Raw genomic sequence first — 12,816 nt, 5'->3', positions numbered from 1 at the left:
CAAGATATTAGCAAATGCCACAGCATTTGGAGTCCCACTCAGCTTTGCAGATGAGCTGGGTGATTCCAGGATGCCACTTGTTTGCTGCCTCTGGGTCTTATTTCTTAATTTTAAAAAATGTAGCTAAAGGTGGGAGAGATGGTTCAGTCAGTAAAATGCTCATGAAGCAAGCGTGAGGATCTGAGTTCAATGCTCAGAACCCATGTGAAAAAAGCTGGGCACAGCAGAATGTGACTGTGATCTCAGCTGAAGCAGAGATAGAGGTATTCTGACCACACTGTAGCCTACTTCACAAGTTCAAGACCAATGACAGACCCTGTCTTTAAAAAAAAAAAAAAAAAAAGGTAGACCCTACCTAAGGAATAATATCCAATTTTGATCTCTGGCCTCCAAATGCATTCTATCCAGATGTTCTCATGCAAGCATTCACACACACACACACACACACACGCACACGCACACGCACACGCACACGCACACGTATATAACTATAGCAGCTATATTGTAATGTGGGGACGTTTCACCATAATACAATCTTCCAATATTCCAATATGTAGAACATCAGCTCCTAAGTAAATGCTCAATAAAAATCTGTTGGCTGTATGAAAAGAGCTAAAGACTATTGATGGTGTGTGACACAGAGCCTGGTGTGGGCTGACAGGAGTTGCTAGCTGCCAAAAACTCCACGGAAACAATATTGTGTTCCCTCCATGAATCTAGGAGTGCAAGATGGAGAAATAAAATAAGACTGGAAAGATGGCTCAGCAGGTAAAGGTGCTTGACATTAACCCTGATGACCTGACTCCCATCTCTAGAAGCCTCATGGTAGAAGGAGAGAACCAGTTCTAGAAAGTTCTGTAAGTTGTCCTCTGTATTCATGTTGTGGCCCATATTAGCCCCACCCCTGCCAATAAATAAATAAATGTAATTTTTATAAAATTAGAAAAATTTAAGAAAAAAACATGAAAAAAAAAAGGAAGGTGTGAGGGAAGCAGCTGGGTGATGGTGGCACATGCCTTTTTTTTTTTTAAATAGGATATTTTATTTATTTACATTTAAATTGTTATCTGCTTTCCCAGTTTCACCTCTAGAAACCCCCTATCCCATCCCTCCTCCCCTTGCTTCTTTGAGGGTGCTCCCCCTCTACCCACTCACTCCTGCCTCCCCGCCCTGGCATTTCCCTACACTAGGGCATCAAGCCTTCACAGGATCAAGGGTCTCTCCTCCTGTTGATGCTGGACAAGGCCATCCTGTGCTACATATACAGCTGGAGCCATGGGGCCTTCCATGTGTACTCTTTGGTTGGTGGTTTAGTTCCTAGGAGCTCTGGCAGGTCTGGTTAGTTGATGCTGTTGTTCTTCCCATGGGTTGCAAACCCCCTCAGCTCCTTCAGTCCCTTCTCCAACTCCTCCATTGGGGACCCTGTGCTCAGTCCAGTGGTTGGCTGTGAGAATCTGTCTCTGTATTTGTCAGGCTCTGGCACAGCCTCTCAGGGGACAGCTATATCAGGCTCCTGTCTGCAAGCACTTCCCGGAATCTGCAATAGTGTCTGGGTTTGGTGTCTGTATATGGGATGGATCCCCAGGTGAGGCAATTTCTGGATGGTGGCACATGCCTTTAATCTCAGCAATTAGGAGGCAGAGGCAGGCAGATCTCTGAGTTCAAGGCCAGTTTGGTCTTTTATAGAGTGAGTTCCAGGATGGCCAGGGATACTCAGAGAAATCCTGTCTCAAAAAACAAACAAACAACAAAAACCTAGATAAAACAAAAACATAAAATGGACTGGCAAGATGGTGGGAAAAGGTACTTGTAACCAAGATGGACCCTGGAGTTTGATCACTAGAACCACGTGATGGAAGGAGACGACTGACTCTTGTAAAAAGTCATATATACATACACAACACATGGATGCCATAACACATGCTTTTGCTCTTTCTTTCCTTCTTTCTCTCTTCCTTTCTTTCTCATACTGACACACAGGCATACACTCATACTAAGTAAATAATAATAAACATAATTTTAAAAGAACTTTTCAAATGTAATTTATTTTTACTTAACATCTATTGGCGTTTTGCCTGCATGTATGATTATGTTAGGATGTCAGAAACCCTGAAGCTGGAGTTACAGACAGCTGTGAGCTGCCATGTGGGTGCTGGGGATTGAAAGTGGGGCTTCTAGAAGAGCAGTCAATTCTATTAACTACTGAGCCATCTCTCCAGCTCTAAAAGAACTTTGAAAATGTAAGTGTGTGAAAGAAATTATTTGTTATTATGAAACAAGTCCTGAGTCACATAAAAGACTGTAGTGGAGAAAAGTGTCCTTAGATTGGCTTTAAATATGGTATAGAAATGGGCCCTCTCCCTGTCATTCTCTTATACACTAGTTAACATATCCATGACCTGGGCCTTGGAGGGTTTATGTAGTTCAGGTCGCTGGTGTACAGCATCATAGCACATATACATGCCTTGTGCAACTTCACCACACTGCATGGGGGCTTGTCTGGGATCACTGAGCCACTGCCATTATGGATCCGGGTATAGGAAGTCTATGTTGCAGTGGGAGGCAGAAAGAAACCAGATTGTCTCCACATACTTTCCAAGTGCTTTGTAAATGTGTTTCTAAAAATAAGCACAACCTATAATCTGGTGGCATATTCTGTCTAGGGACGTTTTGTGGCTGTATTGTGAAATGCCCACAGCACATTCGAGTGATTCTGTCACACCAACCTAGTAGGATCTCAGATCGATTTAAAGATAGATGATCCAAATGGGTTTTTTGGTAAAGTGAATGAATAATCAGTTACTGATATTTTGCTCCCCACTTATTTATTGAGTCTTTTTTTTCCCTCAACCTACCTAAAACAAATTGTGAATAAGATGCATGACATTCTTCCTAGAACTGGGGAGACAAAGAAAACAGGTTTCTGGTGAAGACTGGAATGGGGCATGGTCAATGATTCTTTGTGTGTGTGTGTGTGTGTGTGTGTGTGTGTGTATGTGTATGTGTACTGTGTACATAGAATATTTTGGTGATATGGTTTCAGGTTTCCTACTCTTGAACTTACTATGTAGTCAAAAATGACCTTAATCTTCTACCTGCCAAGTGCTAGGATTATAGGCATGCATTACCATGCTTATGTGGAGCTGAGGACAGAAATCAGGGCTTCATGCACACTAAACAAGCATTCTACCAACTGAGCTGTATTCATAGCCCATAATCTTGCATATTTTTATTACATTCATCTATCTAACCTTTATCTATCTATCTATCTATCTATCTATCTATCTATCTATCTATCTATTTGGTGTGTGTGTGTCTATGTTGTGTGGGTGTAAATGCCCTAGCACATATGTAGGGATCAAACGATAAGTTATGAAAACTTGTTCTTTCTACCACATGGGTCCCGGGATTGAACTCAAGTAGTCAGGCTTGGCAGCAAGCACACCTCCCTGCTGAGCCATCTCACTGGCTCTACCCTATGTTTATTGTACTGTATGGTTCTTTGAGAGATTAAGAATGGAGAGCTTTGAATTAGTGAATCAAATAATCACCTACTTAATGAAATTACTGAGTGGTCTTCAGGCTTCAGAGGCAACCAAGTCTCTATATCTCTAAAGCAAGAGGGTGCTTCTCTTCTCAAATCTCTCCAGATTCAGAAAAGTGAGTAGCCTGATCTGAGCCTTCAGGAGGGTTTTCATATGGCCTAATGAAAGGACTATATTCCTAATGAAAGGACTATATTCCTAATGAAAGGACTATCAGTTGACCAATCTGTGGCAGATAACCACGAATATGCTGACACTGGCTCCTAATTGCTTTTTCTTTCCTGCCTCTACTATAGGTGCTGGAAACATTAAATCTTCACGTTCTAAGGAGAAGAAAATTAAAAGTACTCATTGTTCAGTAGCTTCTGAGGTTGATGAGAGGCGGGGCTATGGATTCATGTGACTGACGATGACTGGTCTGGCTGACTCTACTACTTTCTCTTTCCTTTATCAAGTACAGATATGGCACCTGGCCTGCTTGAAGTGGTAGTATCAGTGCCCAATCTCAAGGAAACAACAAGAGACTGGATCCCAAGGCTATCTGTTCCCATTTTTTTATTGCTGTCGTTGCATGTGTATATGTGATGTATGTGCATGTATGTTCGTGTATTCGTGGGTATACATTGTATGCAGGTGTGTGTGGTTACATCTCTGTGTGGTCATTGAAGACATTAAAACAGGAAGACTCAATAGTTATTGAGTTATAGTTTCTTCATGTCAGTAAACTTGCAGAAGGAGAAATGAAAACACTGAATGGGACAGAGAATGTACATTAGTAGCCATTGGCCACTTAGCAAATGCTTGACTATGATATTTCGGGTCAGCATGGATCTTCTATGGATAAGAAGGTGTTTCTTTCTATCAAGTTCTGCAAATATATATATATATATATATATATATATATATATATATATATATATATACACACACATACATATATTAATGAGATTTAGAACTCAACACAAATCTGAGTGCTTACTGTTCTTTCAGATAGTTTTGTTCCCAGCACTTGTGTTGCATGGCTCATAACACCTGTAACTCCAACTCTTCTAGTCTCCTCTGGTACACACATACACACACACGCACATGCACACGCACACGCACACGCACATGTACACTAAACAAATAAACTCAATTTCTCTTAGCAAGCAAAATTATCCTTGGAAATGACATTCTTAAACCAGACATGTTAAAGCTGTATCTATCATCCTGATTCTCAGGAGGGTGAGGCAGAAGGATTCTTGTTAAGTTTGAAGCCAGTCTGGGATACATAATGAGTTCCAGGCCAGCCTGGACTACAGTGTGAAACTTTGTCTTCCACTCCTACTCCCCTGCCTCCACTACAAAAGAAACTAAATAGCTGCTAAATTAAATGAGATAGTTGAGTTTGGTTTTCTCTAAGGTTCTGTCCACCTTCTTTGGAGATCATCTCAGAAAGCATATGTGTACAAGAGGCTAAGGAAAGGCCATGGAATGCTAGGGTCATGGGAAGAGCAGGGAAGCCAGCCTGAAAGGCTCTCACCTGACCAAAGCCACACCAGTTTGAGCATTGTGATATATTATTTCATAGATAGTCTAACCTAGCCAATAATACAGGGGATATAAATCTTTACAAAAAGAATAAACAACATGAGAAATCTGAGTACTTAAGGGATTTCACCTCCAAATACTTAGGTCACGGAGGAGAGGGGACGAGTAACTGTGCCTGGTTGAACCCTCACTTTGGAAATGAATGTGATTATCACCTGAGGGTACAAAATGAAGTAACTGGTCACGGAAAGGTAGAAGATGAACAGCAGCCCTTGCGGGCTGTTTCTACCTGTGATGTCTAGCCAAATGGGGAAGGCACGGTGGGTGGGGGAGAGTCACTTCTGCTCTGCTCACTCAGGCTCACCGAGTAAGGCCGAGCCACTGGTTGCTCAGAAGAAAGGTGTTGGGTATGGTGATGCCTTGACTCAGAAGGGTTTAGTCTTCCCTCCTGCATCCATATGACACACACACACACACACACACACACACACACACACACACAAACACTCCCAGATGGTCCTAATCGACTAATCAAGAGCTGTCTGTACAGTAGCTCCAACATTGCTGCAAACTTGTGATAATTTTGCAGAAGTATAGAGCTGGCTGTGACAGCTCCCCTCCCTCCCTCTTTCTTTCTTTCTTTCTTTCTTTCTTTCTTTCTTTCTTTCTTTCTTTCTTTCTTTCTTTCTTTCTTTCATTCCATCGGTCGCTCCCTCCTTCCCTCCCTCCCTCCATCCCTTCTTTCTTTCTTTCTTTCTTTCTTTCTTTCTTTCTTTCTTTTTTCAAGACAGGATTTCTCTGTATAGCCCTAGCTATCCTGGAACTCACTCTGTAGATCAGGATGGCCTTGAACTCAGAAATCCACCTGCCTCTGCCTCCCAAGTGCTGGGATTAAAGGTGTGCACCACCACTGCCCGGCTCTCTTTTGTAATCCTAGCACATGGGAAGCTGAGACAGAACTGCCACGAAGTTGAGGCTAGTCTGGCCTAGCTATGTAGTAAAAACCTATCCTTTAAAAACAAACAAGAATCTTCTAAACAACTCCCAGTCCCCAAAGAATTTATAATCAGTCTCAAACAATGGATCACTTTTATATCTAACTCAGTGTTTTAAAAAAAAGATTTATTTTATGTATATAAGTGTTTTGCTTGCATATGTGCAAGCTTGCAGAGGCTCTGGCATAGGATCCCCTGGAACTGGAATTATAGACAGTAATGAGTGACCCATATGGGTGCTTGGAACCAAACCTGGGTCCTCTGAAGCACCATCTAGTGCCCTTCACCACTGAGCCATGTCTCCATCTCTCCTCTACACCAAGCAATTCCTAAAAGCAAACCCCACAATTTTCCATGATCAAAAATAGTCAATTGCTTTGTTTCTGTAGAGTTTGCCTGAGTATTAAAAACACTGCCACAGGGTACAAGAATGTGGGTGCCACCCACATTCAGGGTGGGTCTTCTCCCATCAGTCCTCTCTAGAAATATCTCATAGACACACCCAAAGGTGTACCTCAGAAATGCCCAAGGTGTTTCTTATCCAATCAAATCGACAACCTAACAATGCATTGCATTTTATATAGATTCTTGCCATGGGCATGCAGCTTAGTTGGGAGAGTTCTTGCCTAGTACACACATGGCTTTGGATTCGAGTCTCAGCACTGTATAAACCAGGAATGGTAGCTGTGCCTGGATCCCAGCACTTGGACAGAGGGAGAAAAGATCAGAGGTTGACAGTCAGCTTCCACTAGTGAGTTTGAAACCTGATGGAGCCACACGAGACCCTCAAACAAAATAAACAACAACAACAAAAAAATCTTGCTCATGTCTGGATAGTTTTTCCCACACAATAGGATTAATATTTCCCTCTCCATCCTTTGGATGGTTTCTTTGACACTGAAGGGAAATTCTGGATTGATTTAGAAACCAGTCCTGATTAAGGTTAGAAGTACTGAAGTGAAGGAGTACCAAATGCTAGCTTGGGCCTCACGTGAGTATATGTGAACTTGTATCAGCAGGAAGGAACATTCCATCAGCTTTCTGGGAGGCACTTAGTTTAAAGAAGACCCCTGGGCTTTGGTAGCATGGTGTCTACTTGTATGTGATGCTGGGTAAGTCACTTGAGCTCTATATATCTCTTGTGAAATGTGGAAAGTGAGTCACATAACCAATGAGATGTTTTGTATGAAGTGTCCTAGATGCCCTGTCCGTAAGCTGCCTGAGCACGTACCAAACGCCTTGAGGTGACTGGTGTGTCAATGCACCCAGAACAAGATGTATTGATTCTCTCCAGTCACAGACATATTACACATTTCCTCCTGGTCAGTGAGCATGTGCAGTAACCCATCCTTTAGGACAGGCCACATTATTCTGCAGTAACTTCCACCTTCACATCCCAGTAGCTTTAGGAGCAACCAAAAGTCTGTTATTATTGAGGTCCTATGCCAGAGTCTCTGTAAGCAACAGGTATGCACATATGCAAGCAAAACACTTATATGCATAAAATAAAATGAGTCTTCTTTAAAATGCTGAGGTATATAACTTTAAAAAAATGATCCATTGTTTGCTTTAAGACTGATTATAAATTCTTTGTGGAACTGAAGGTTCTTTAGGATATTTTTTTATCACATAGCCAGTAGCTTTTAGAGCAACCAAAAGTCCATTACCATTCTTCAAGCAATGACAAGCAATGACCACTTCAGACCCCTTTGACTTTCCAGGGAAGGTTTCCCCCTTGGGATAGTGCAGCCTTTTTTTTTTTTTTTTTTTTTTTTTTTTTTGTGCTGAGGCAGGAAGAAAAAGAGGTCTAGCTGAACTGGAGTGATTAGATGCTTGAGGTAGATAGGAAATTCAATTCTCCTCCCATTTGATTGGTAAAGTCCAACCCTATGGCCTGATATGAATGCAAGGAGCTAAAGTAATGTAATCCCTTGAACTTCTAAAAGGCCAATGACAAGTGAGAGCATTGGTGGCTCTCCGTCTACTTGGAGGGGACATTTCTAATCAAGTGCTATCAGAATCGTCAAATTTGTAAACCGCACAAAAACTTTGATGGCCAATCCAGTAATATTTACAAATGATGCCCCTTTGAAAAGAGAGTTGTGGTTCTATACTACACCCACCCTGCTTTCTCTTCCCTAGTTTTCAACATTTTTGCAGTGTTATGACTCAGAAAAGTGTCACTGACTCCCACCAAGCATGTACTAAGTGCTTAGCACTTACCAATGCAGGAAACCATCACAAAGGAACTACATTTAAGAAGTCAATGGATTCATGATTATATTTCATATCCAAAGTCACAAGGCCATGACAGAGCCAGAAAAAGGGTTTTTCTGTATATTGCCATTAACCACCAGAGTGCTTTTATTACTTCCCTGGGAAAAGCTAGACCCAGCAGAGTTATTTATGTCTGTTGGCAGTTTCCAAAGGTGATTGCCATCTTTAGCCTTGGACTCTATTCCTGCCCAGAATGTTTGGCACAGATATAGGGCAAAACAATGCTCAGCACGGTTAGAGGCAATAGCCTACTGTAGTTACTCCATAGTGCCTGTCCCAACAGGGAAAGCACAAATGTACCACTCGGATGTAGTCTGTTATGGCAACAGGAACATGAAGCAGCTAATAACATTATATCCACAGTCATGAGCAGAGAACAAGGAATTAATGCAAGCCAGTTAGTGTTCAAGCTTGCTTTCTTCATTCTTATATAGTCCAAGATGCCCTGCCTAGGGAATGGTGCCACCCATGGTGGGTGGGTTTTCCAACTTCAATTAATGTAATCAAGGTAATCATTCATGCCTACAGGTCAACCTGATCTAGACCATCTCTCATTGAGACTCTTTTTTCAAGTGACTGTAGATTGTGTCAAGCTCACCCTTAAAACTAACCATCACATATTCTACAAACTTACTAAGGTCCATTCAGAATTAATTATCATTTACATTAATAGCTTGCCTATCTATCCTCTTTACTGGATTCTGTGAAATAGGATCAGGGCACTATTTAGGAGAAGAGATGGTAGTGGCAAGAACAGATATCGATATCAGAGATGGGAGAAAGGAGTGGGGGAGAGGATGAATAAGATTTAGGTACAGTGATACATATGCATGAAAATGTCACAATGGCCTGGCTTGCACAATGGTCCTCAGTGTGCAAGCTTGAGGACCTAAGTTTAGATCCCCAGAAAGAACATAAAAGCCAGGAATGGCAGCATGCACCCATTTCTCTGGCACTGGAGGGTAGAAACAGATGGTTCTCCATATCTCAGCAGCCAGGCCATCCAACTGAAATAAAGAACTATGGGTTTGGTGACTGGCATTGTCTCAGATGAAAAGTAAGGTGTGAGGAGATAGAGGGAGGCATCCAGCATTGACCTCTGACCTTCACCCAGCCACACAGGCACAAGTGCACCCCACATATATGCATATACTTGCATATGTCACACTGAACACATGTACACAGAAGCCCACTTCTTTATAAAATAACTCAAATCTTAATAGAAAACAATAGAGATCTGGTCTTGTATAGAGTTTTTGATCCCCTGCTCCTGAGAGGATTCTTAGACTAACGAAGAACAAAATTGGTGTCTCTTGAGTCAAGCAGAAGTCCTGCAATTACACTAGAGGCCCGAATGTTAGCCTACACCTTTCTTTCTTGCTCTGTTTTAAAATGATAAATTGGCATCTGTATGCAAAGAGGAAAATGGGGACAGGCTGTTTGTATTCTCAGCTGTTGCCCAGACCATTCGAGAAGAGAGACTTTGATTTCATTTTAGCATCCAGGAGACATCAGGTCCAATTTAATTTGATCCCCAAATGACCAAGCTGATTAATTGTCAAGTCTGGTTTTACTCCATAGTAAACCTTAATCTTTCATAATTTGCCATGAAATTAATAGGAGTTGGCTATTTCAGGCACGAGTGAGGGGGACCTAAGAAACCTCCCCAGGCCTCTTTAGGCCAGGTGGGGATGGCCTGGCTGCACCCAAAGAGGAACAGGTGGAATGAAGATTAGGTCACATGGTGGGAAGGGGGTGGTGGTAGGCCGGCAGCTGTTGAAATCCCAGGTGTGTGTGAGTTGGCAGGGGTACAAAGCCAGGAGCTAGCTGCTAACAGCTCAAAGTCCCAGGGCTGTGCAGCTGCTCGCTTGGCGCTAGCTGTGGACCCACCTGTAGTGTTGACGGGCATACCCCACTTTAGGAGCAAGAGAACATGAAAGGTCTGGGGAAAAGAGCAGCCACCCGCCCTTCTTAGCCAGAAGGTTGGGGGTAGCACACGTGCCCCCTCACTGACAAAAATGAGTGGGCTTGAGACCTTTGGCTTTTCTTATTTACCATGCAGCCCTTGGAGGTCTAAAGAAAAGATACACGTTTTCTTTCTATCCAGGAGCCTAGTCCCAAGCACCCCTAGGAAGTAGAGGGGAGGGGGAATAACCCTGAGTTGAAGGGTAAATCAACAGGCAAAGATATTGGGGGTGGAGAGACCACAAGGGATCAAGACTGAGAAACAAAAATAAAAGCTGCCCCTTCTAGGCTGGGGGAGTGTGTACAAAGAAAAAAAAAAAGTCCTACAAACCAGCCTGTCTTAGTCTTGGAACAAAGCTGGGCTGTGGCTTTCACAGGATGGAATACAGCCTCAGCTCTGGAGAAGCTAGGCTTAGTAGCTGTCAATTATGCAGTGTTTCTTGAACTCCAAGCACAAAAGGGAACTGAGGGCCACACATTCAAATGACAGCAGTGTGCATAGGTGAAGTAACAATCTCTGCTGAGGTGCAGGCTACAAAGCATTGCCAGCTCTCTTTCTGTGTTAAAGCCAGCCTCCAGAAGAACGATAAACCAGCCCATTGCCTTGGTTCTCCCATCTCTGCTTGTAAGTACGAATGGCAGAATTGCTGACCTGCTATTGCGTGACGTCACTCTTCTGTGTCCCTTGTAGAATTAATTAGAAGCCCACTTTGAAGGTATAAGAATGCTACAGGTCTGCTAACCGATCCCTCCCCCCAAAAGGCATGTGGTCTCGGTTTGGTTTCAGAAAGGGGTGAATGATTAGTCAATGGTCTTCATGTGTGGGTCCCCGGGTCACTGTGGGTGATCCCAAAAGAGGATTAGATTATAGGACCCTGCTCCGTTTTTACCTTTTTTTCCCTTCCTGAACTGTACTGGGAGTGGCTTTGATGTCATTCAGTAAGAGTCAATCAAATCAAGAACCGATCAAAAACTGTGAACCAAAATAATTTAAATTTATTTAAACTTAAATCAATGCATGTATTCTTTCTCTTTATGGGTTGGCTGTCTCAAGCATTTTGTCATAACTACAAAACACTGATAAAAACAAGAAAATGACAGACAGTATGAAAGTTATCACATACTTGCCTCTGTGTATTCTGCTGCTCCTTGGCATGGCTGTGTGACTCTGACTACCACAGGATCTTAAGTAGAGGGTATCTAGAAAGGGTTTTCAATTTTGGAACAATGTAGTCTGGATCCACCTATTTTTGTGGTGGAATGAAGATGTATCTATAGTAAGTACATCTCATTGCAAAGGTAAAAGCTCAGGCATGGCTAAACATGCCTGAGAGGGACACAGAAAGAACTAGGGTCCTCTTTTGCCTTGGCTATTGCTGTGGGGACCAGCCTTGCCGCCATAGTCAGGATCTCTCATAATAGAGAATAGTCTTGTGGCTCTCAGACTTGAGTGGACATTTGTAGTCATTCACAGGACTCTAGATTCAGGAAGTCCTGGATGGAGCATAAAACCTAATGTTCTAGACCCAGATGGTGCTGATTCAAATCCCAGTGAGGTTCATCTACCTATTGGAGACAGCATTGTTATAACCCCTTGTATAGTATGTGATTTCTCAGATAGACTGCCCTGAGATAACACTTAATAGCTACTCAGTGAAGCCAATCTCTCAGCTCTAAAAGGGGACTAAGAACTCATTGGATCACAAGGTATAAATACTCAATAAAGTTGACTCTCTGTTTGGATCTTGACAGAAAATAATCATTACATCATAGAAAAGAATCTCTGGTTTTGTTTACAGTGGAATTTAATTATGTTTCCTTTTTAACTTAATTTGATTGAACATATGTATGTGAAGTACTGTGATCATTTAATACATGTATTTAATGTGTAATGGTCAGATGGGGGCATTTCTTTCTCAAATGTTTACCATGTTTAAAATGCATGTTTGTATATATGTCTGTATGTTTGTGTTTAGAGTGTGCATGTGTGTATGTACACGTATGTTCTTGAGTGTACACATATGTGTGGAAGAACAACCTTGGGTGTCATTCTCTGGAACATTGTCCATTTCCTCTGAGACAGAGATTCTTATTGGCTAGGAATTCACCAATTAGGTTACCCTGGCTGGCCAGAATGTCACAGGGATTCTCCTCTCTCCACCACCCCAGCATCAGAATTACAAGTCTAGGCCATCACACCCCACATTTTTCCATGGGTTCTGGGGGTCAAGTTCAAGTCATCATACTTGTAATGACTGTGCTGTCTCTGATGCAACATTCATCATTTGTGTTGGTAAACCTTTCAGGGAGATAGAGAATTAAGACAGGATTGCACTCTAGCTCAAGATGCACTTAAATTTACTGTGTATCTGAAGTTACTCTCAAACTCATGGTATTCCTCTAGCCTCAGGTTCTCAGTGCAAAATAGATTACAAGTTGTACACCACCATGTCCAGGTACATTGGGAAACTGAATTTCTCTAGTTCCTTACCAAATACATAATA

At 42.2% G+C, this 12,816-nt stretch overlaps 1 long non-coding RNA gene across 1 annotated transcript in view; it reads left to right on the top strand.

Moving 5' to 3' along the window:
* Positions 1-12,816, top strand: part of LOC143443327 (uncharacterized) — a 72,658-nt gene that overhangs the window by 49,150 nt on the left and 10,692 nt on the right. The gene's annotated exons all lie outside the window — the stretch shown is intronic.

Source organism: Arvicanthis niloticus, chromosome 8 (genome assembly GCF_011762505.2).
Source record: "Arvicanthis niloticus isolate mArvNil1 chromosome 8, mArvNil1.pat.X, whole genome shotgun sequence".
Lineage (NCBI taxonomy): Eukaryota > Metazoa > Chordata > Mammalia > Rodentia > Muridae > Arvicanthis > Arvicanthis niloticus.
This window is presented reverse-complemented; position numbering and strand designations above follow the sequence as displayed.